Source organism: Rhinolophus sinicus, chromosome 15 (genome assembly GCF_057876585.1).
Source record: "Rhinolophus sinicus isolate RSI-liver-muscle chromosome 15, RSI-T2T, whole genome shotgun sequence".
Lineage (NCBI taxonomy): Eukaryota > Metazoa > Chordata > Mammalia > Chiroptera > Rhinolophidae > Rhinolophus > Rhinolophus sinicus.
This window is the reverse complement of record NC_142515.1, coordinates 124,369,266-124,392,933: the sequence shown is the minus strand read 5'-3', so window position 1 is coordinate 124,392,933 and position 23,668 is coordinate 124,369,266. Positions and strand designations below refer to the sequence as shown.

Below are 23,668 nucleotides of genomic sequence, written 5' to 3'. Positions count from 1 at the left end.
CAAGTGGCTTATGTGGCCAACTGAACCCTTGTATGTAATGTCGCATAATTCAAAATATGCTTAATTGTTATTAGAGGTACCACAAGAATTCAAGAATGAAAATCTTGTCTGTTATTTATTCTTCAGTTTTAGTCTTATAAAATTCCCTAAAGGAGAGATGTGCCTCCTCCCAAGCCAGTGGGACTATGTGAGATGTTAGTCACTTACAGTATTCAAGTTCGCCTTTTCAGTACATATGTCAGCCGTCTCCTTAGCAGGTTATCATTTTCTTTTTAAAAATCATGTGTGCATAGATATTTACTTTAGGCACATAGATGCCTCTTGTATTCGGTGACCAGAACTGGAATCTGAGAAAGGCTCCAAAGACTAAGTTTAAGGCATTCACTCATAAATAGGAAATATTTCAAGTACGTGTTAAGCTTATTTCTCTGTTTCTAAGTAGGTTGGTTATTGTCTTTACTTAAAAGAGCCCTGGGCCTAGAGGAAAGAAAGCAGTCATACAATTTCTAGAAGTCTCTTCATTTAACTCTTTATGTCCCAGATTGGAAAAGTCCAGCGTTGTCTCCAGTTAGGCCAAGCTGCAGTGACTCCACCTTGTTCGCTGACACCATGGAGTAGTTGAGTAGATGGGAACCCTGAGGAAGCTCCTCAGTCAGCCAATGGCCTTGAACCTCAAAGGGTCTTGTGATAAACATGTTAACATTCTGACTGATGGAAACAGTACAAAAAAGTTCACACTTTTGCATAGAACGGGATCATATAGTGCATTTTGCAAAATTGTATTTATATTCAGTATCCTAGTATATGTGCATATGTAAGTCTTTTCATTATTTTTGGAGAAATTTTATTTGAAAATACTCTACTGGGGTTTAAAAAGAAAGGTATCTAATTTAATTTTCTTTCTTACTATCTTTATCCTGTCTTTACATGTGTGTCCTACTATAAACATTAAAGTGAAAAGAACTTTAATCTGTAATATGCCCGTGGAAGACAAAGTCAGCAAGTATTACATTTATGCTCCATCACCGTATGTAACAGGAGGGCCCAGGTGAAAATCTAACAAGCTTTTAGTGTCTACTCCTTCTTTGATTTTTAATTTGAAGAAGTACAATCTAAAATATGAATAAGGCACCAAATGCCAGATTCATTCTTTTTTTCCTGAAAAATTATATAGTCTAGATAATCACTCATAACCTTAAGTAACAATGACAATCTAAAAGACACACATTTGAAATGTTTTAGTTTCTTTTATCCTGTGTTTTTAAAGAAGGCATCCGTGTAATGCAGCTGACAAATTTTCTTTCTATTTCCTTGTTAGCTTTGCCCAGCTTTTCCAATCATCTTTTTTCATGATTCAATCCTAGTTTAACTTTTGCTATTTTTAAAAATAGAAATATGTTGAAGCAAAGCCTATTTCTTTAATTTTCTTTTTGAAATATTTTTATAGGCTAACTCATAGGGTAGTGTGTATGTGTGTGAATGTGTACATATATACACACATATCCATCATTAATGGATATGGGAGGCACAATAAAATTAATTTTGCTCATCCTTCTAATTTGATACATTTAAAAAAAATGACCTCATAGAAATTAAATGAATGGTACATGTTTTCGAAGCACTGTTAGATGTATAATTGGAAACCCAGTTTCTAAATGTCCTCTCTCCTAGCGAGCAATTGAGAAGATTCCAAAGGCACGTAATTGAAATAGCTGCCAGTCAACCACAATGAGTCGAATTATGCCAAAGACTAAAAAACCCCCATGAGTATTAGAAAATGGTCAGCATGGCTGGCTCGCCACTGAATTATTCTGATATGTTTGTTTGTTTGTTTGTTTGTTTTATTTTGTTTTGTTTATATTGGGTAGCATAAAAAGAAACAAACAAACAAAAAAAAAACACCAAGATGTTTTTTTAAAGGCTCATCATTAGGCCTCTACTACTTCAGCGTCTTGTAAAATGCCTTCAAGTGCTAAACCCACCATCCATAAATCTACGGTTCTGTAGGCACTTAACTCCAACTTTTGGCCTAATGGCCTACTTGTTTGTTGAGCTGATGCACTATAGATTATAGGCATTCTGTAGCTCACTCTCAAGGAATGGTGTGTCTGGCTCCCTTTTGTCTGAATTTGTTGTGTCTCCCAGTACGGTGCAGAAGCCTATGAAGTAGTGGGGAACTACTTCTCCTCTAAGGTATATGTGTCTCATGGGTTTTCCACCAGCTGGAATTTCTCCCGATTTCATTGTGACACAAAACTGTCTCAATTGCTTTGGTCGGGTCTCTGGCTTGTCTGTCTGGCTGTCTTTGCTGTCTACAAAGTATTGCAATTTTGTGAACAAATCATGTACAAGGGAAATTTAAGATGGCATTCAATTAAAACAGGATCATGTTAGTATAAAGGCAGTTGAGGGGAGTGGGGCTATGACGCTCCTTCAGATTTTTCACTTTAACAACCTATTTTCAAGAATGGCAAGCCAAGCTGATAAACTCGTCTCTAAACTAAAACCTGGAGAGTTATTACAGGTGTCAGGCTGGAAACGACATTTATTGGCTGCCTCTGGAAATTTCAATCTTGTCCCTTTAAAGGCAAAAGGGTCTAATGCACTGGGTTGGTAGATCTTAGAGCGGTTTTGTTCTGTTGTAAATTAAAGTGTGTAGATTTACTTTGCTGATGAAATTCTGAGATTTAAACAAAGTGAAAGATGACAGGGTTCCCTAGTTTATTATAAAATAACGATAAATAACGCTCAGAACATTGGAGAGTAAGGGTATCACATATTTTTTATAATTCTTTATAGTACATCAATATACTGCTGGGCTTGTTCATATGTGTAGTATATAATGTTAATCTAATTTAAATTAGTATTAAAATGATTCCTATTATTAATGATACACTTTTGGGCAAGTCTCTGACATAAACCTGTTAACCTAAAATTGGTGAGAATATAAATATTCTGAGACAAAAAGAAGATATATATTCAATAGATTTCAGAAGAGAGTCTCATGAAACCTTGACTAAACATATTTTCTGAATTTGCTTCTTTAAAAAATTGATCTTTACAATTCTGTGCAGTAATAATGCTTGTTGGAAAATCTGTCTCTATGTTCAGGTGAAATTGTATCCTTTGTCCTACCTTATCATAGGAGTAGCACAAAATGGCTTTGATTGTTCCCCTACCACCATTTTGTAATTGCTTTTTTTCATGTTTCATATCATTGGTCCTTCCAGTAAAAGTGAGAAGGATGGAAAAATGGAAATTTGCAGTTATTTGAGAGTTAATAACTGACCCAATGGTTACCTCCTTTGGAATTCTGAATTTACAACTCAGTAGGAAGTCACTAAACTTTAGAATTACCATGTTATCCTGGCAACCATATCTTACTCATAACTGCTACTCTGTTACACATTAACATTGTGCTCTTGTCTAGGCCATTTAACCATAGTTTCTCTTCCCTTATCTGTGAAATTGGGTTTCTCATCACTTATGACAGATATTTTGTGAGATCAAATAAAATAATGGATGTAAATTTTTTTGGAGATTCTTAAAAAATATGAACCTGATGAAAGTTAACAATGAACTATTTTGTTTTTTTCTAAAACTATTGTGTAAATTCCTATGAATGCAGTTATGGATAAAATTCTATAAAAATTGTACACTTTGCTTCTGATTAATTGTACCCTTTTCTTTTTCTTTCTTTCTTTCTTTCTTTCTTTCTTTCTTTCTTTCTTTCTTTCTTTCTTTCTTTCTTTCTTTCTTTCTTTCTTTTTTATTTTTTGAGAAAAGTTAGATGTCTTCCAAGTGAGAGTATAGATAAACCACACTGAAGTTCTTTCATTCTTTAAAACGTATCAGTTAATTGAAGGGGACTATATTTAGTTTGTTATGTGAAAGACCAAGGAAATGCATATAAGAATGCCTTTGTTAACTAAGAGAACCTTAGATCTAATGAGAACTTTGTTAATCAATACAGATTCAAATACTGGTCAGTCTTGCTATGTCCTATATGTGGAACCAGATGAAGGAAGTACTGATTCTACGAAAGCACAGAGGACTTCAGTTACTTATTTCAAGCAATTACACAGTACACAGCTATTATGTGTGAAGGGAGATTTCACTTCACTTTAGAACCCATGTATTCCAGTCATTGTGGCTGCATTACAAAGAACCCCCAAACTTTGCAATGCCTGGCATGACTTTTGTTGAGATCTGTGTACAAGAAATCCAGGTGTCTGATTATCTCTTGCACAACTCACCGATATAAATTAAGTAGAGTTTTATTGTAGACTCTTTTTCTTTTCACACACATGAAACATAGGGCATACTTTTTAAGACAAAAACTTCCTTACCTATCTCAGTTTCCTCTATGGTTCTCAGAGATTCACACTAAGCATATATTTAGACAGCTTTCTGTGGACTCTTTAAAGTAGAGGCTAAGTTTGTACAATACCAAATAATATTGGATGATTCAAATAGGAATTTAATTTCAAGTGAAAATTGAAGATTTTAGAAATTGAAGCTTTGTTTTTTATGTGCAATCGATACATTCTCTGCATTTATAGAGTCTAGAAAATAGTTACCAGTATACTTCCCAGGTTTGCGTCACCTCTGGGCTTTTCATTATTGTTTCTCTTTCCTATAAGTTGGGGTGTGTGCATTTTTCAAGGATCGCCCAGAAGAATAACACTGGGTGGCAATTTCCCTCGTTTATTCCTAAATTCTTATTAGTGGTGGTCTTGGTAAACCCGGCAAGTTCTGTGGTAGCTTTAAGCAAGTAGTTGTCAATTTGAGCAGAGAAACTCCCATGCAGAGAGCTGTCAGAGTCCCCCATGCGATCAGATGTATTTTTCATAAGAATTGTCTTTGCTGTAACTGTAACACCCGAGAGCTATGATTCTTTACTGTGGGCAGACAGCGTTGCAGCTGGCTTAGGGCTCATGCCCACAGAGGGTTAATGAACACTTCACACTTGCTATTGAGAGAAGGTTAGTTTGAGGAAGAATTCGCAAGATGATTGTAGTCCCTGATTTGTTCGGACATGCCTCGGTCCAGGTAATATTACGTTGTATACATTGTCTTCCTGGTATATCTTGATAAGTAATGAGGGAGGAGGTCCATGGGAAGGTGCCATTGGCCATTTGGCTACTGCACTGTCTTTCTGTGTAAACAAATGAAGTTTATACTGGAGGGTGAGAAAGATCGTTATAATTAATAGCAAAAGAGGCCAATATTTGTTAAGGTGACCGTTGTTAGCAGGGTTTATTTTTATCATCATCCCAAGGATTGGGAAGAGCTACAATTTTACCCTGTAATCTTACAGGGTTCATTGGTACTGACTCTGGATTACGTTTTTAACTTGATTGTACCCATCATGAGCCTCCTGATTACAATAGTAGATACATATTATCTCTGGGCATTCCTTCTATGAGACTCGGTAGGTAGTGGTCCATTGCTTATTTGATGGCACTCGGTAATAATAGTGGATTGTATGTGCTTTGAAGTAAAAGTTAGCCAATAGGGTCTAGAAATCATTGAGGAGTCCCATGTGGCATCTTAGAGTCTGGTTTTCCAGGAATAGGAGTTGCTAGTAAAGGTAATTGTAGGAGGAAGAGTGCAAGCCTCAGGGTTCATGTATGCGATCATGTTAGTGGGGTTGACTAACCCGAAAGCCAGCAGCGTGGTTCCCATGGTACCCAGTCTGCCCCATGCTCTGTGTCTCCATGTGGTGTGCATGTAGGGTGTTGTTTCCAGTCGTACCTTGTCAGCAGAAGGATGTAGATTACGAGGATAGGAGTGATCCACCAATAGCTGTTTAGTCGCCACTGGTGAGGATGAAAAGTCCTCAGGTAAGGAAGGGGCACAGTGACAGAGCAGGGATGTAAGTCAGCGATCATCTGTGGCCAGCAGTATAGGATCTGATTGTCTCTGGGTTTTCCCCAAAATATTGTTACCTAGTCCAGGGATGATTAATTCCACTTCTTGGATGCTAGAACTAATTAAAGGTTTGTTGCAAAAAATTTCCCTTAGTTGAGGAAAGTACAACTGACCCTTGAAAAATGGGGGTTAGATGAACTGACACCCTTATCGTCAAAAATCCACTATAACTCTTGACTCTTCTAAAACTTAACTACAATTATTACTCTGTATTCCCAAGGATTAGTTTCAGAACCCCCACAGATACCAAAATCTGCAGATGCTCAAGTCCCTTATGTAACATGGCTGAGGACAATGAATACAGTCTGTTGTAAGCATCCACAGATTCCCAACCGAGAATCAAAAGTACTGTTTTCCATCTGTGGTTGGTTAATCTGCACATGCGAAGCTGGGGGTAGGGAATACAGAGATGCCAACTATATTTATTGAGAAAAACATCCGCATATAAGTGGACCTGTGCAGTTCAAACCCATGTTGTACAACGGTGAACTGTACACGGGAAGCCAGATAGCAGTGAGAACTTTGTTCGTCTTATGCTGGATGGTGGGAGGATACAGGCTGAGAACGGTCCCAGAGTCTGTGGTTCACATAGGGCCTTGTGAGGACCAAGGACAACGTGGCGAGGCTCTGGGTTGTTTATAAGGGAAAAGGGGAAGGTGAAAGTACCAGGTGGTTGTTCCTTCACTTTGGGTAGCAATGCCCGGGTTCCCATGTCTGTAAAACCTGATAATTGGATGTGTCTGGTGTGTGTATGAGCGTCAGTAAAGGTTGCAATATCTCTATCAGTGGTCTCCGTATGTTTTGTCCATTTAAATATGGTGTCGTTATGCCATGTGTATGGATTTAATGTAGTCAGACTTGTGAGCAGTGTTTTTCACCATTTGAGGGAGCAGTGACCTTCAAGTTCTCTCTATAGCCCTTGTTTTAAAAGTTCATCACGTCTTTCTTTGATACCTACTGCTGTAGCATAATAGCATTGGAAAAAGGAAAAAAAAACACACCAAAAAAAAAAAAAAAAAAAGGAGCTATGTTATTTTGTGTTGTTCATTACAGCATTTGTGTTGTGGTTAAGTGGGAGTGTTGATCTGTTTATAAGAATTGTGGCTCTCCCAAAGGCTTTAAAACTATTTTGCTGACCCCTGGGTGACATGAGCAGAGGTTGGCACCTTGCTTGGACAAGCCAATAGAAGACCTTTGCAGGTATCCACAACTGTTATGTCATACGTAATGACTTCTACCACTGTAGGGGGAGGCCCAACAAAATCAGTTTGTCAGTTTTGACTTGGCCCTTCTCTTCTGTAAAATTTTTGGAGCCTAAACTACAGTTAATGTGGTATAAGAGTGATTATCTGCTAGAAGGGTCCTCTTCAAAGACCTCTGGATCCCTATATGAGAGTGGGACCCTACCCCTGGCAAAGGGCATGGCAGATGACAAAGGTGGGGCTGTCTCTGAGGGGCACCTGTTGTGGATTGTAACCTCACCCTTTTCAATATTGTAAGTATTCCACTGATTTACTAGAGATTATCCAATGTGGGACTCCTTTATCCCTTAGGGTCTATTCTAGCCCCTCTTATTCATCTTAGACTCATGCTTAAAAGAAGCCCTGGATGATTGGTTTCTGCTGGTGGTAGGAATGACCATGCTGTTGATAGTAATTTTGATGTAGGCTAGATGGAGTATTGGTAGGAAAACTAATAAGCAGTGTTAGCTCTGCATTGGTTTTCCCTGAGTTTCTATTCAATCCAGGACATCTACACTTTTATGAGTTGTTTTATCATTAAACATCATAGCCAGTAAGGAAGACTTATATTTGTCAGGAACCTTCCTGAGAAACAACTGTGTGGACTCAGGACTCAACTCAGCCTCCTTTGAACTTGAAAATTATTATCCATTCTTGGAAAGCCCATGCTAATTAATATCCCTGCTGACAGAGGAGGTCTCTGGTCTTGCTCAACATTTTCCATTACTGTCAGGCTGTTAGGAGACCTAATGTAGGGTGGACAGAACTTCAGGGTTTCAAAGGCCACATCATAAAGGTATGTGAGGACAGGGTTCACAACTCTTGTGACCACTCCCATCTTGCACACTAATTGTGTGGCATCCTTTACTAGGGACATCATTTTCCATCTTATACTATGGTAGTCAGTTGTTTGATTTCAGCCCCCATTACGTGAATCTTACTGCTGCCAGATGTATTCTATATAGTCAGGTGCCCACTTTCTAAATTTATTTCCAGAGTTAGGTTCTTAAGAAGAGACTAGGCTTCTGGGTGAGTGAGAGGGTATATATCCTTCCCAAATAAGAAATGTCCCCTTTTTCTTGACCCTTCTTCTCTTTTCTGCTTTTCTCTGCTGGTGAGCCCTGGTGAAGCTGAGGGTAAATTATCCTAACCATCGTTCTGGCTTTTACTCTAGGGGGCATCAGCTCTCTTTTCTGGGGTCCTCTTCTCTCTTTTCCTAGATGCCTATGTCATTAAGCTACTTGCCAAAGAAACAAAACACCCAGGTGGCTTACCAGATGAGTTATCTGACAGCTTTAAGAAGTAGATTTCAGAGACAGGAGAAAAGTTTCCAGTTTCCTTCTTCCAACACCATCAACAATATTGAGAGAAATGTCTACTAAATCTATCTATCTAAAGAGACTGTTATTATTACTTATGAATACCATTGGATAATTACCTAATAAAAGTTTATGAACAGAATTCCATAGCACGTTAATAGGGCCACATACCATGATAATGTAGATTATATTATAATAATAGCCATGCATGAGTCGGTTAATATTATGCAACCTATAAATTAAGCCAACTGTGTTATTAACTCAAAAGGCAAAATTTTCAGATGAGTTTAATAGATGCCAACTTTGGAAAGTGAAGTTAAGGTTAGTTTTTGTTTGAATATGACATTATGGCAAAGCTAGATAGCACAAAATAATTGTATGAAAAAAATGATACAATGAGAACATTTAGTAAGGTTACTGATTATAAATTGGTATATAAAAATCAGAGCTTATCCTAAATAAAGAATAACAAGTTAGGATATATTCTATAAAAAGTGAAAAGAAACATAAGGAAAGATGTGAAAAATACGGAAAACTATATTTTCTTTTTCATAAGAAGATTTGGTATATCTTTTTTAAAAAATACGCTATGTAAATTACTGAATAAATTAATATGCTCAAACTCAAACCAAATACAATTTTTTTGTGGTTCTGTGATTTTAATAAAACAATTCTTAATTTTATCTGAACATAACATACAAATATTAAAACAAAAGTGATGGGGAGGGAACTAGCCTTATAGATCCTGGAATATGGTGGAAAGCTGTAGTGATTAAACATCACGGAACTGGCAAAAGATGAACACGCGTTCTCTGAAAAAGGAGTAGGAGTTAACTAGGTGAATGTGAGGGGTGCTTAGAAAGAAAGGAGCAGGACTAACAAGTGATGCAAGTACAGGGAAGGTAGCTGGACAGGTGGGGGCCAGGTTATGCACATTGTAGGCACTGATAACAGTATCTAAGAAAAATGTGAAGTCACTGGGATATTATATCCAGGGATATGAGAGGATAGGATTTGCTTTGGAAAGATCATAGCTCTAGTATTACTAAATCTGAGCAATAAACGGGTAAATGAAGACCCAAAAAAATTGAAATGAGGAAGTCCCAGAAGTCTAAAAGAATAGTATTTTGAATAATTGTTTATCTGAAAAAAGAAGCCTTGCTTTTACGTTCAAAATAAGGAATACAAGTTAATTGGACACAGAATCTTTTATTTCTCAATATTCTTTGGAATTTGCTTTATTGCTTTTGGCATTGGGTATAGTGGAAACATTTAAAAATATATAGATTTTTGTTAATGTGTTGGTGATCTGTCTTTTTCTTATAAACACGAATACTTGTGATATTTGACTTGAGAATCATAATATAAAATTTTCACCATGCTATATCCAATATAGAGAGTGTCTTATCTATTTTTCAAAATGCATGTTAAACACTCTTGGTTTTCAGACATAGCCTTACTTTAGATTAGAAAACGTCTATTATTTTATAGTATTATTTCTTCTCTATAGTTTTTTTCCCTTTAATCCATGGATATCTGCTTCTAAATTATTAAATACAATGACTTGTTTTAGCATTTTATTTCACCTTTTTCCTGTTTTCTTACTTTTTGGTCTCTTAAAATTAGGTTTTCTATAGTTTATAGCCTATTTACTATCTCAAATGTGAATTATACTTTGTTTATTTTGGTTTTTATTTTAAAGGAATCATTGTTTAACTTAATTGGTTATACATATGTCACTTTCTTTTATAGATGGTCAAAACATTTCTATTAATCTCCTTCAAAAAAAGTTTTTAGATAACCGTATTTTATTCCAAATATTCAGTTCATTACTTCTCTGTTCCTCTGTAGTACTGTTTTTCCTTATGGACCCAGGTTAAATATTATCTGTTTCTTTATTTCAGTTTCCTAGGAAATGTTCTTAGGAAAAAAATATTATTTTCGTATTCTCTGAAACACTTCTAAGTAGAAAATTCTTAATTACATCCAATTAAATGAATGATGACAGAATTAATCATACACTTAAAGGGGAAAGGGAAAACACAAAAATATTGTGTGAAATAATCTCAAGATTATTACAAATCTTATGTATAAAATACTAGAATTAAATTGATCATTATTTTGTTCCATAGATGTAGTTATTTAAAGAGACCCGCATACGTTTTGACAAAGACTCCTTGAGCAAACTTCAGTCAGGCTTCTTTGATCTGTCTTCTTGATGAGCTCTCAACTTTGGCCTCCATCCTGCTCTGTATGCAGAGTCCAGTTTTTGCGAAAATCCTGTTAAATGGGTTTAGCAGGAATCCCCTATCCTTGATGTGTCCTCTTTGTCAGTTTCCATCCATTGACTCCCTCACACTCAGGAGGTCTCCACTTGTTCCAGCTGTTCCTGGAATGGAGCCCAGTTCCATAATGAGGTCTCTTCTCCCCTACTGCAATAGACTCTGAATAACATCTGTTTTTATCACTTTAACTACAGTCTGACTCTGATTTTCTTTAAAAGTGCACTTCAGTATCATACAATATACAAGAATACATTGAAATTTGAGACAACATACTTTAAAGAGTAAGAAATAACTATAGAATAATTTTTTTAAAAAAAATGGAATTAGTCAGACTTCTATCATTAAAAAAAAAAAAAAAAAATCCCTTAAAAGGCCAAATAATAAAAGGAAAGACAGAACAGTGGGGCTCAAGCTGCAACATTCTCCTGAAAACCTTGTCTTATTAAGCTAATTGGTTTCTCTGTGCTTCCTGGCTGGCCCCAGGTGCTTTCTGCTCTGCTCTGTGGGGGGTCCAGGTTTTTCCAGGATGGTGTGTCTTACTCAGTGTGCAGTAAATAGTCAGTAAAAGCTAACTTCCTAACTGCCTGGAGCTGAACTGACTTGACAGCAAAGCTGTAAGTATTACCAACAAGGGAGTCCAGCCCAGTAGACCACTGGCTCCTCCTTCCAGACCTAGAGATCTTTTTATTGGCTATGCAGTGTGAGAGTGACCAATCGGAATTAACAAAAGGGAATGAGGACTGTCCTGTTTCATATCAAGATAATTAAAAACTAACATCTTTCCCAGGGTGCCTTTACACACATTTCTACCATAATATGCCCTACCTCCATGACAAACAATTTTGATAATAATTGTTTTATTTAGTAATGATTATGTTTAATAATAATAACATGGGTGGATATGTATTCTATTATTACTGTAAACTATTGTTTAATTTATTACATTGAACTTCATGACTTAAAGAAAATATTGTTTTAGAGAATTCATTGGTACACTCAAAAATTACTCTCCAAAGAATTAGTTTTGTAAACAGGATTGTTTTAAGTCTAATTCCTGATGTGACAAGTAAAAATATTTAAAAGTATTACACAGTCTATCTTGGTTCTTACACATAGACTTCAAAGTATAGAATTGATATTGTAAAAATAATAATAACAATAATAATAATAACAACATTTTTGAGAATGAGAGTTTACAAATAAGTAGATTTACTTTGCCTTATCTAGAATATCTTTCTAAAACTATTATTTTTTTCCTTCTTCTTAGGAACATTTAAAGAAACTTCAACTGGAGTAATACTGGGTAAGTTAAGTGCCCGAGTTCGTTTCATATGGTTGGGCAAAAGTCTCATTACTCTCTGTTAAAACACATTTTTTAATAATGAATATCTTTCATTTTGATTCTTGATTTTTACAGTGGCTGTGATTAAAAATAATTTATGATTGTAAATTTTATGCAATGGATTGTCAGGTCGCCTAGCTACCTTACTTGGTATTTCAAAAAAGTTATTCTGTGTCTGAGTACTATAACCACCATCTAGATAGAAGTCTCAGTATAGAAACAGATTGTTTCACATTTAGTTGCTCTTTAGTCCGATAAAAGTTTAGCTTTTTAAAACAATTTTGTCAAGTGAACTTAGGAAAAAAACGTTGATTTTCCTCAAGAGTTTGGCCTCGCTTAAGTATTAGACAAAAAGCTGGCATTGATAATGGAAACAGCAAGTGTCTTCATTTCACCAGCACTTACAAAACGTCAGTTTTCATGGCAATACTTATTGAACATAAAGTAATAATTCCACATACTCTATTAACTACAGGAAGGAACAGGATCCCAGTGTTTCTGAAAGGGGTTCCTAATGGCTCTGTACTATTTAATAATGAGATAGAAAACAGACTTTGGTGCAAGTTCAAGTTTTGGGTATGCCAAAGAAACTAGAGTTAACAGCAAAATAAATAAATCATGTTCAGTTGCTTGGTTGAATTTAACAAAATTTATTCAGCTGGTTGAAAAGATTGCTGAGGACATTGTAGGTAAAGTTTGGAAAATGTAATTGGGAATGTCAAAACGAATCATAACAAAATGTACAACTGTTCGGATTTTACTTTGCACCAGACATTCCTAATGCATGAGAATAGTTACTTCAGTGTCAGTTATGAAATTGTCCGATAGAGGAAAATTCATTTCTCTCTTTCTTTATGATAACACATTCTAATGGCTGTAGCCATATGAGAACATTTTTTTAATACAAAGGCCATGAATTATCTGAACCATGCCTGAGATTTGAGAGCAAAAAAAGTAATTTTCAATGTGCTAACGCTATACTTGGAACAGAGCAGTCCAATAGAAATGTAAGTCCTACATGCCATGGAAAATGTTCTTGCAGCTGAATACAAAGGATTAAAGAGAAAGAGGTGCAATTAATTATAATAACATTTTATTTAACCCAAACTATCCAAAACATTATTTTTTCAGCAGTGGTCAATGTAAAAAATGATTGAGGTATTATTTTTTTTCTGTATTGGTAAATCCGGTCTATATTTTATACTTACAGCACATCTCAGTTTAGACTAGCCACATTTCAAGCACTCAGTAGTCACGTATTGGAAAACACAGGCTTAGAAAATAGACCTTCACCAGATTTCAGTAGTATAATTGTCCTCATAAATTATATGCATCTACCATCATATTAAATGATGACTAAAATTAGAAATTTAGTTATCTGGCTAGGATATTTCTCTGTAAAACAGATACTGACTATTGAAAATTAGCATTCTTCAAATTAAAATGCTTAATTTATTTACAATAATTGATAACTGAAAGACATAACATTCAAGTTATCATTTTACTATTGATGGGTTGTTCCAATGTTATAAAAATGTCTTTCTCTCCTTTGTCTATTGACTGGGTATGTTAATGTTTCCTTAATGTATAAAATGGATATACGGTAAAACCATTTCATGGGAGATATACTTATAATTGAAATTTTATGAATCCACACGAATCTCCTCTATTTGTAAAGGACTGAAGTTCTGTAGGACCCCTGCTCTCGGGAGCACTAAAAATGATTTCATCTACCTGCCTGCTTGCCGCAACAGTGTCTTATCATAGTGAATGACACTCTAATCCCTTAACTGGTCTGTCACCACTCATCAGGAGACCATGAGCTGACCCCTCTCTGAATAGGAAGCGTAAACCAGAGATAAAGCTGAATATATGTTTGGTGAGAAAAATGAATACTGGGAATGTTCAAGAGATGGGCAATCCGTGGACACGGGCAAAGGAAACGTGGGTGGTCAAATACTCCGTCCCTCAGGGCAATGTCTACCCGCTCAGACAGACTGCAAAGGCAGGAGGGAGAAATCAAATCACGAGGACGACTTACTTAGATTCCCTTACGGATCATTAACCAACTGGTTTGGCTAAAAAAACCCCAAACCAGAAACCATAAAACTATTAGGTTGGAGCAAAAGTCATTGCGGCTTATCAGGTTAAGAACAATTGCAAAAACTGCAATGACTTTTGCACCAGCCTAATAACTAGTCACCCTTGATACAAATAAGTAAAGGAAACTTGAGGTAGCTAATAGTAAGGCCTTCATCTCATAGTCAAGGTTTGCAGGTCTAATTTAGTAACCAGTTAATTTGATTGAGACACAATGGTTAAGTTTGTAAATTTAATAGTTTAAATTCACCATAAACCCATGGTCTTTTTGGTTCATAGTAACATGTTCATTCTTTCTCAATAGTGCAGACATGTCTGCTGTTAACCATTTTAATTGCCGTTTAAATTTTAAATGTCATAAGAATGGACCACATTATTTGAAAATTTAAATATTCTATCTTTTAAGATTCATTGAGCACAAATATTTGCACTCAGGGATGTAATACATAGGTCAAGAATTAGTACCTTTATTTTGAAAGTGATAATTATTTTTCTGTGTTATCTATTGCCAAAGCAGAATGGAATGAAAGCTAGTTATTGTCAGCCCTTGAAAAATAAGGATGATGACTTGAAAAAGTAATAGATAATGTTTTAACTATAGGAGAAAATTTTATGGTAACAATATATTAAAATGTGCATTGAAGGAATGTAAATATTAAATGTCCATTTTAAATCATAAATCACAACTAGTAAAATTAAAATATAAAACATGAATCATAGGTAATTTTATAATTAAGCAATATTATGTATTTATTGGTTTCATAAATTTAATAGCATCTTTGATTCATATTTTTAACAAATTCCACAGAGCAACACTCCCATATAGAAAAAGCCATAAAATCAACCAGTAGGTAGGGTAAAGAAGTTAATAGTATTTCCATAAAACTCAAGACAAATTTATCCATAGATGATTGAAAACTTGCAGTTTAGCTTCTAAATGGAAGAGAGAGAGGAAAAAAAAAAAATCAGAGTGGCTGTTTTTACTGTATTGTAATATTTTATGTTTATGGAATGTTCCTGATTTCACCAGGGTCTTCACCTCATACATCTTATTAGTAAAGAGGATCCAGAGGCTCACAGGATGAAATGACTTAGGAACTTGAGAAAAGCATTGACGTAGAAAAGATATTTGAAATAATCTAGTACAGACCATTTATTTTATGGACAAAGAACATCTGGTGATTTTTGCCAAATAATATGCCTTTACACTCACAGTCTACATTCACTTTTTACCATTAATAGAAAATTCTACATTTTTTAAGAGGTTGGAAATTTGCCCCTACTATCAATGCGTGTGCGAGTGTTTTTGATGGCCATGTCTATCTCTCCTCAGCTCCAGAAAAGAGAGCTAATTGGCTAAAGCCGTCTTCCTGGCCAGAGTGATGAACTAGCACAATTTGTGACAGCAAGAGCCAGGGTCAGTACTGTCAGCCTATTGCGGGGAAAAGTCCTTTCTCTTTCTGATGGGCTTGGGATTACGAAGATGTGAGACCTGAGGTTTTGTGGTCATCTTGTCACTATGCAAGGAAGAATGAGTTTGAGAAGAAAGACAACAGAGTTGAAATTAGTAGTTCTCATATGTCCAACACTGCTCCATTGGGAGCCCCTGATCTGCTGTGCCTGAAGCCAATCCCGTACCTGGCCTTCGTAATTAGGGGAGAAAATTAAGTCAATTTTTGATTCAATACAGTTTTGATTTGGTTTTCTGTCACTTTCAATTGCAACAGTCTTCGTTGGTTAAAGATATTAAAAATTGCAAATTTTTCTACGGTTAGGTCTTCAAATGGCCCACACTTAACTTGTATGTTGGACGTCAGTGTAGGGACCAGAGTCTTCTTTACTGGCTTTCGGTTTATTGTTCTTGCCGTGGGGAGTCTCGCCATGATGTTTGGGTGCTGAGGTTTAATTTAGCTTACCTACCGACAGTACCTTCACTAAATGGGGAAGATATCCATGTCATTCCATAATGGTATGCAAAGTATATTTCTTAGACCTTTTGTACTAAAAATACCATTTGAATATGAGGCGAGCAATGGCAAACTAGGGAACAAAAGACAAATAAGTCTGGAAAGGGTGGTAGATTTTGTCAGAGTTCAAATTATTCCCTTTCCCTCTGTCACATACTACTTCCCAGTAGTTCCTTCCTGCAAGAAGATTATACACCCCTACTCTGAATCATTTCACTGTGGCCATGTGACCTGATTTGGTCAATGAAATATGAGCAGAAGTTACACGTGTCACTATATGGACAATTTGACAAGGCTACAGTACCCAAGTATTCAATGAAACATTACTGTAGGTGATTCTGTGAAGTTATTTTGTAGCTATGATTAACATTTAAAATCAGTTGACGTTATGTGATGGAGATTGCCATTGATAATCTAGGTGGACTTGATCCAATTTGTTAAAAGTCCTTAAAAATAGAACTAAGGTTTCTGTAAGGGAGAAGAAATTCTACCTGAGGACTGCAGTGTCAGCTTTTGGACAGGAACTTCCAGCTTTTTTAGGCTGCCCTTCCTGACAGCCTCCCTCCTCCCCTGTGGATTTCAGATTTGCCAAATCAGTGCAATCTCTCTCTCTCTCTCTCTCTCTCTCCCCCTCCCTCCCCCACTCTGTCTCTCTCTCTCCTGCTGATTCTGTCTCCTGGGAGGAACCCTCAGTGATACAATTTCAGGGAGAAGCTTTAAGCACCAGCAATGAGCTGTGCTTGTCTCTCTTCCTTCTCACACCACTTCCACCATGTTGCAAAACAAACACAAAAACAAGCAAATACAAACCCATGAGGCAGAGATTCCGGCAACTGGCAATGGATATGTAGTATCAGAAAACGTAAATTTTAATCTTTGCAAACTACTGGGATTTGGAGCTTGTTTGTTATTACATCATGTCTTAGTTTAAGCTGACTGACTCAGGAAAGGAGGCAAAATATGTCCAAAACTGAACACCATCATCTTCTCTGAAAACTCTTTATACTCTTTATATCAGTTTCTGTTAATGTGGATTTGGACTCCTGGCCACAAACCTATGTGTGATCCTTCAGGTCCCACTATAGACGATTACAAAGCTTTACCTGGCAGGATTCCTGGGCCAAAACTGCCATTCACATATCAGTGTATTGCCATCTCTGATGGGAGTTGCAGCCCAGGACTCAGCCTCCCCTGGTGGTCTCTGCGCTTATACACATTCCTAGCCCTAGTGTCTCCATTCAGAGGGCCCTTGGCTATGGCCTTCCCCGGTGTCTCTTCCAAGGTCTCCTTATTGAGGGGACGGGGGGGGGGGACCTGAAAGATACTTTCCCCCCCAACTCAGTACTTAGTAGTTTTCCACTCTTTGCCCAACCTACTCCTTTCCCAGATCCCCAGGTCCATAAAATTATATAACCCTTTTGTTTGGGGCACCCTGAGCAGTGAGACGATGCCCAAGTCTGTGCCCACCCGGACCCTTGCAGGAAGCCAGTCCACGGGGAGGAACAAAACACTGGAGGACCACATCTTCTGCCTTTTTGCTAATGCTGATGTTATGGTAAAAGGCTTGATGGTCCCTTTCATTTGGGTTTGTTGTCTGATTAGACTGCTCTGACTCTGGGCAGCTCAGCTCCCTCCAGCTCAGTTCAGCCCTTAACAGTCACAGCAGCCTACACACAGCAGTGAGTCATTTTTGACTCCTTTATTTTTCTCATTCTGACATTCAACCCATCAGGAAGTAATATTGGACTGTATTAATAAAATGGTTGCGATTAGGGTTTCCAGGCAGGAATTCCCACCCGTTCTCAGGAATTCATTTTGCTTTCTCGTTCCTGAATCCAGAGATATAAACTTTGTCTGTTCTCCATGATGAATCGTTTCCAGAAAGTGATGGCTGATACTACCAACCATCTGGGTTCAAGGAGCCGATTTTCCCAATCCTGAGACCAAATTTTCTCAGGATTCAGGTACAGAAAAGCAAAACAATTCCTGAGAATGGGCGGGAATTCCCTCCTGGAAACCCTAATTGTGATCATTTCCTTCACTTCTGCCAAGACCGTGAGCCCTGGCAGCACCACCTCTCACCTGGATTAGTAAAAGTGTCTGTCGCCCCACCCTTCTCCGAATTCCTGCTGTTGCCTAGTCTCAAAACAATAGCCAGAATGATCTTGTAAACATGGAAGTCAGATCACACTACTTACCCAAAATGCTGCAATGGAATCTCATTTCCCTCAGAGGATGAGCTAACATCTTCACAATGATTGATGAAGCCCTAAATTTTCTGTACCTTCTTGGGCCTGCTGTTCTGCTCCCAGGTAATGGCCCTGCTGACTCTTTCCCCTCTCTCACGTCTTTATGAAGATGCTGCTTTCTCAATAAGTCCCACTCCAGGAACCTTATTTTAAACTGTGATTTAGCCACCCCAACCTCTAAACATGATCCACTTTATATGGCTCTATGCTTTCCATTTTTCAATAGTATGTGTCCCTTTATATTATACTATATATATTATAGTTTTTAGTTATGTTTATTGTCTGTTCTCCCCTCCCAAGACGGTAAGCTTCACGGATGGTGACATTTTTTTTTTTATTATGTTACATTTTCTTCAATAATGAAGCCCGTCATAGGACAAATATTCACTTAGAATACATGCTCAATAAAAATTTTTAATCTGTAGACAGACAAAAATAGGGAGAGTGCCCTGGATTGTGGTTTGGAAGCCTATAGGTATTGGTGTGTTCTAAATACTTGCTATGTACTCAGTCTCCCCCATTCTGCCACATGTTATACCAGGATGTCACCCCCACCACACACACATCAAGAATCGTACCATTCTCAAGGTATTTTCCCTGTCAGCCTTCATCTGAATCCATCCGCCAGATTAAATCCTAGCTGTTCTTTATTCCTTGTCCCAAAAGCCATACTAGATTGCAGATAAATTGGATAAGCCAATCACAAACAATAGTTTATAAGGCATGATGTGTCACCTATAATAGATCATGTTTAATTTTCACAGATTCTTTCAGTGTCTAATTCAAAGGACGCTTTGTGCAACCATTTTTTAATACGGGGCCAGATGGGGTACATTATGAAGAGCGATGGCCATTCAGGTCAAGCTTGTAGTCATTACTCATAAGCAAGTCATACATAAAATAAAAGCTATGGCTCAGCAAATATCATGGATGATTAAGTTTCCCCCCTCAGATTGTGGATACATAATTGGTATTTTGGATTACTTTTTAGTGAACTATTTCACATAACCCAATGGACATTTTAATATTAATGTACGAATGTCAGGGGAATGCAACCATATACATAGTATACATGTAACTGTACACACAGAGATATATGCACATATATAACAAGTTCTAGAAAATAGAAGGATATATATTCTATTTATTTTAATTATTAAGTGATAACAACTTAACAATATGTTCAGAAAAATCAATTTGGCCAAATGGGAAAACAGAGGAAAATAAAATGAATTTAACTCCATATTTCTACTTCCAACATAGAAAGAACATTTATTTACTTTTAATTTAATATTGTGGATTAAATTAGGATGTTTTAAAATTTGACGACTTAAAAAATTATGATTTGTATTAGAATTGTGAGGATCTATAGAATGACTTACATATCAGATTGGATCTTGTCTACTGTAATGTAATTTATAATAAATGAAGAGGTTAAAAATTCAGTCCCATATACTCTCAAAAAACAAAATAAAACAAAAAAAAAAATGAGAAAGAAAAGAATTTAGTTTACCCAAACTCTTTGTCCCATATCTAAGTATTTATACAGATGTTAAACATTAGGCTTTCCATTATGTTGATTGATTCCAGTCACCTTAAGGGTTTTCCTCTCCATAGATGTTGGCACAATGGGTTTTTTTAAAAGCTGTTGGTTTGAATGATGATCATCAAGGGAAAGAATATGATACTTCTAGGAGAATTTTAGCATTTCTGTAAAGTGTAAGATTAGCTCGTGTTGGTGAAGAGAAATCCATAATAACGTCAAACATATGAAATCCTTATAATGAGGTCTTGAGTACTTGATCATAGGAAAAGAATAGAGATCCTTTCAGTGTATTTGATATATTTAAGAAAAAAAAAATAAAGGTTTCTCAGTGCTGCTGTAGACCTCAAAACACGGTGAAGGTCACTGCAGTAGGAAATGTCTCTGCTGATTTAGATAAATGTGGCCTCATTCCAATATATTCTGTTTTTCCTTTTATCCAATCAAAAACCTACCCCAGGTTTTTACTGTAGGCTGTCAGACAGAGCACAAATATTTCATAAACCATAGTGGGCTTATTAAGTTGGCACCACTTTTAGCCTTTAGGGTAGTTTACTTCATGATTTAAAATGCTTCCCTCCCCCTTCGTAATTATGGAATACACAATACAGATATTGTTTTGAAAACCTAATGTTAATGATATCTCCCTATCCATGTGCTGGTATTACTACACATATCGAGGTTATAGATCATATTTCAGGAATGAATGTGGATGTGGAGATGTGCTGTTGATGAGTAATTTACATTAAAAATACCCAAAATAAATAAGCCTCTTAAAAATTTGATGATTCTAATATTTAATTTATGTCTGTACACTCTGGTTGCCATAATAAAATAAAGAAGGAAAAGTCAGACACAAAAGTCATGTAGTATCTTTGGAACTTAAAAATCTTTTTTTGAGGGTTACTCTAAGGCAGACCCTGTTAGATAAACGTAAAATATACTCAATCTTTACTTTGTATGAGAACTGTATATGTGAAATATTATTATTGTTACCATTTTCCAGACAAGGGAAATTAAGTAACTTTTCCAAAGTTTCAGATCTAGTGAGTACCAAAGGGGTATTCAAACCTGAATGCAATGATTTTTAGAGTGTTCTCTTAACCACTGTACCGCTATTAATTTGGGTAAAATGTAAATGAAGATCCACAATAAAGCTAGTAATGGAAAGTAAAGGACTGAAAAAGAATTCCCTGATCAATAAAAATATGATTAAAATGAAATACACCAAGTAGTAGAGAAAATACAAAATGAGTTTAGGAATAATAAAAAATATGGCAACTTGTAACAAAAACAGTAATGTTTTATTTGAATAAGATCACACAAAACAATATACAGACTGTGTTAAGAGAATGAAACTATGCTAAAAGAAAAAAGGTTCAGTAAGGTTTCAACAGTGAGGTATTAGTCTTAACACACTGACTTAACTCAGAAGCAAAGAAGATTGCTCAGTGGTCAGGACTTTGATTCTCTGCTTGGTCCCTTCATTCACTCAGGCAGGCATGCGTCCTTAGATATGTCTTGAGGGCTCTCCATGCAGTGAGTGATACAAGTGTTGGGAGATTCCGGGGCAAATAAAGCCGAGCCACACCACAGCCCTAACTGAGCTGATGCTAGTATTACTGTTGAGGGAGACAGACAATAAACACGTTTGTAAGTAAAACAAAGTATATTAAGTATGTGCTGGAAGGAGAAGTAAACAGAGGATGATGGAGTGTTGGGAGGGGGTGCCGTTTTAAATAAAATGATCAGGGAACATCTCTGTTACTTTAGGAAAGAACTGGAGATGCCATGTGGATATCTGGGAGAAGGATATTTCAGTCCGAAAGAGCTGGACATGTAACTTCCCTGGGCCTAGGGTGTCTAAATTTCTTCCAAGAAGGCAAAGAGGCCATATGACTGAAACAGCAAGGAGGCAGTATGAGGCTCCTGTGGCTGCTGTAACAAAATGCCACAAGTGTGGTGAATTAAAGCAACAAAATTCCATTCTCTCTCTCTCTCTCAAATATCCGGAGCCCAGAGTTCTGAAACCTAAGTGTTGGACCACACTCTCTGGAGATGCCAGGGGTGATTCCTTTCCCTGCCTCTTCCAGATTCTGCTGGTCACACGTGCTCCTTGGTCTTCCAATCTGTCTGCCATCACATTGCCTTGTCTTCAGTGTGTCTCTCAAAACCTATCGGCGTCTCTCTGTAGGGTACATATGATTGCATTATGCCCCCCGCCCCATAAGCCAGGATAAGCACATTCTCATGACACTTAACTTAATCACCACCTTTGCCCTATAAGGTAAAATTCATAGGTTCCACTGATTTGAGGTGTACAACTTTGGGGAAGGCATTGTCAGCCTACCACAGAGGTTAATTTCACTGACAGTAGAGCAGGTGAGAAGAGAGCAGGGGGAAGATGGGTACAGGGAGGATGAAGATGGCATGGTCATATTAGCTTTTACTCTGACTGAGATGGAGCCACTGGACGAGTTTGAACAGATAGCTGACATCATCTAACCTATACTTTTAAAGGAACGCTTCTGGCACTGTGGTGGATGAGTGTGGAAGCCGGGGACCAGTTTGGAGTTCTAGGGCAATAATCTGGGTGACATTCATGTGCTGGATTACAGGGGTGTGGGAAGTGATAAAAGTGGTGAGGATGGTTTGAAGGATGCAAATATTTGTCCCCAACTTTGATGACACTGAGTGTTTTCAAGGTTATCAACTGTGTGGTTCAGTAATTGCAGGTAGTAAACTTCCACTTTGGCTTCTGCCAAAGTGGAAGGGATACCAGCCTGGTACTGGGAGGATGTATCTGAGAATATAACTGCTTGTCACATAAACTTTCTAACAATTTTCCCTAAAATCAGTTCCAGACAAACTTCCCACCTTGTGAGGTACCTAATTCCTCCACATCCTGAGCTTCTTTGTTTATTTCAAGAGTGCTTTTCCTTTTCTTTTTTTTTTTCCCCCTGAATGTTCCTTTTATAGCACTCTGGTCTTGTTTTACTGGCATACTGGCTTCTCTTCACATTTGAAGATATTAAATTTAGAATTTAAAAAACATAGATATGATCAAAATATATAAATATATATTATATATAATTAAATTTATTGGGAATTTTGACCTTTTTTCTTGCTCTTTGCATTATCTTTTAAGCTTTTTTCTTTTCTTTACTTGTTAGTTTGTCCTTAATGATTTCTATTAAGTGGCTTTTCTCCAAATCAGGACATCTCTTCCCATTTATCCATATTGACTATTGAAGCATGGATATGGCTATTGGAGGTTCTGTATGAATAGGTGGTATTTGTTGACTGGTGGATTTCCCCACAAGAGTGATGAGAGAAGAATCTGGCTTTCTTTTAATTTGGAAAAACGTCAGTTTTCCATGGGCTTTTTTTCTGGACAGATCATTTGTAAGAGAAAGGAAACCCTTCATACCTCGTACGGGGAGCAGAGGCTTGGCTCCTAGCATTTGTGTGTTCTGAGGGTGTGTTCTAGCCACGGCATCTGTCAGCACCCTGATTTTTTGATCTGAGTGTCTGTAGAAGGTATTTATTTTCTTCCTCACTAATGTATGTATGTCTCCCTGGAAGGTTTATTGATGTATTTTTCTGCCACTTTAATGGGCTTTTAGCATACTCTGGAAAAATACTTGTGTATTCAGCCTCCCATGTAAGACCAGAAGTCACAATTAAC

The 23,668-nt window shown here is 36.8% G+C and overlaps 1 long non-coding RNA gene across 1 annotated transcript in view; it reads left to right on the top strand.

The window, feature by feature from the left end:
- LOC141572833 (uncharacterized) overlaps nucleotides 1-23,668 on the top strand; it is a 774,709-nt gene that overhangs the window by 241,312 nt on the left and 509,729 nt on the right. Inside the window, exon 2 of the long non-coding RNA XR_016018828.1 lies at nucleotides 12,047-12,082. This is a non-coding gene — a long non-coding RNA (uncharacterized LOC141572833). The remainder of the gene's footprint in view (nucleotides 1-12,046; nucleotides 12,083-23,668) is intronic.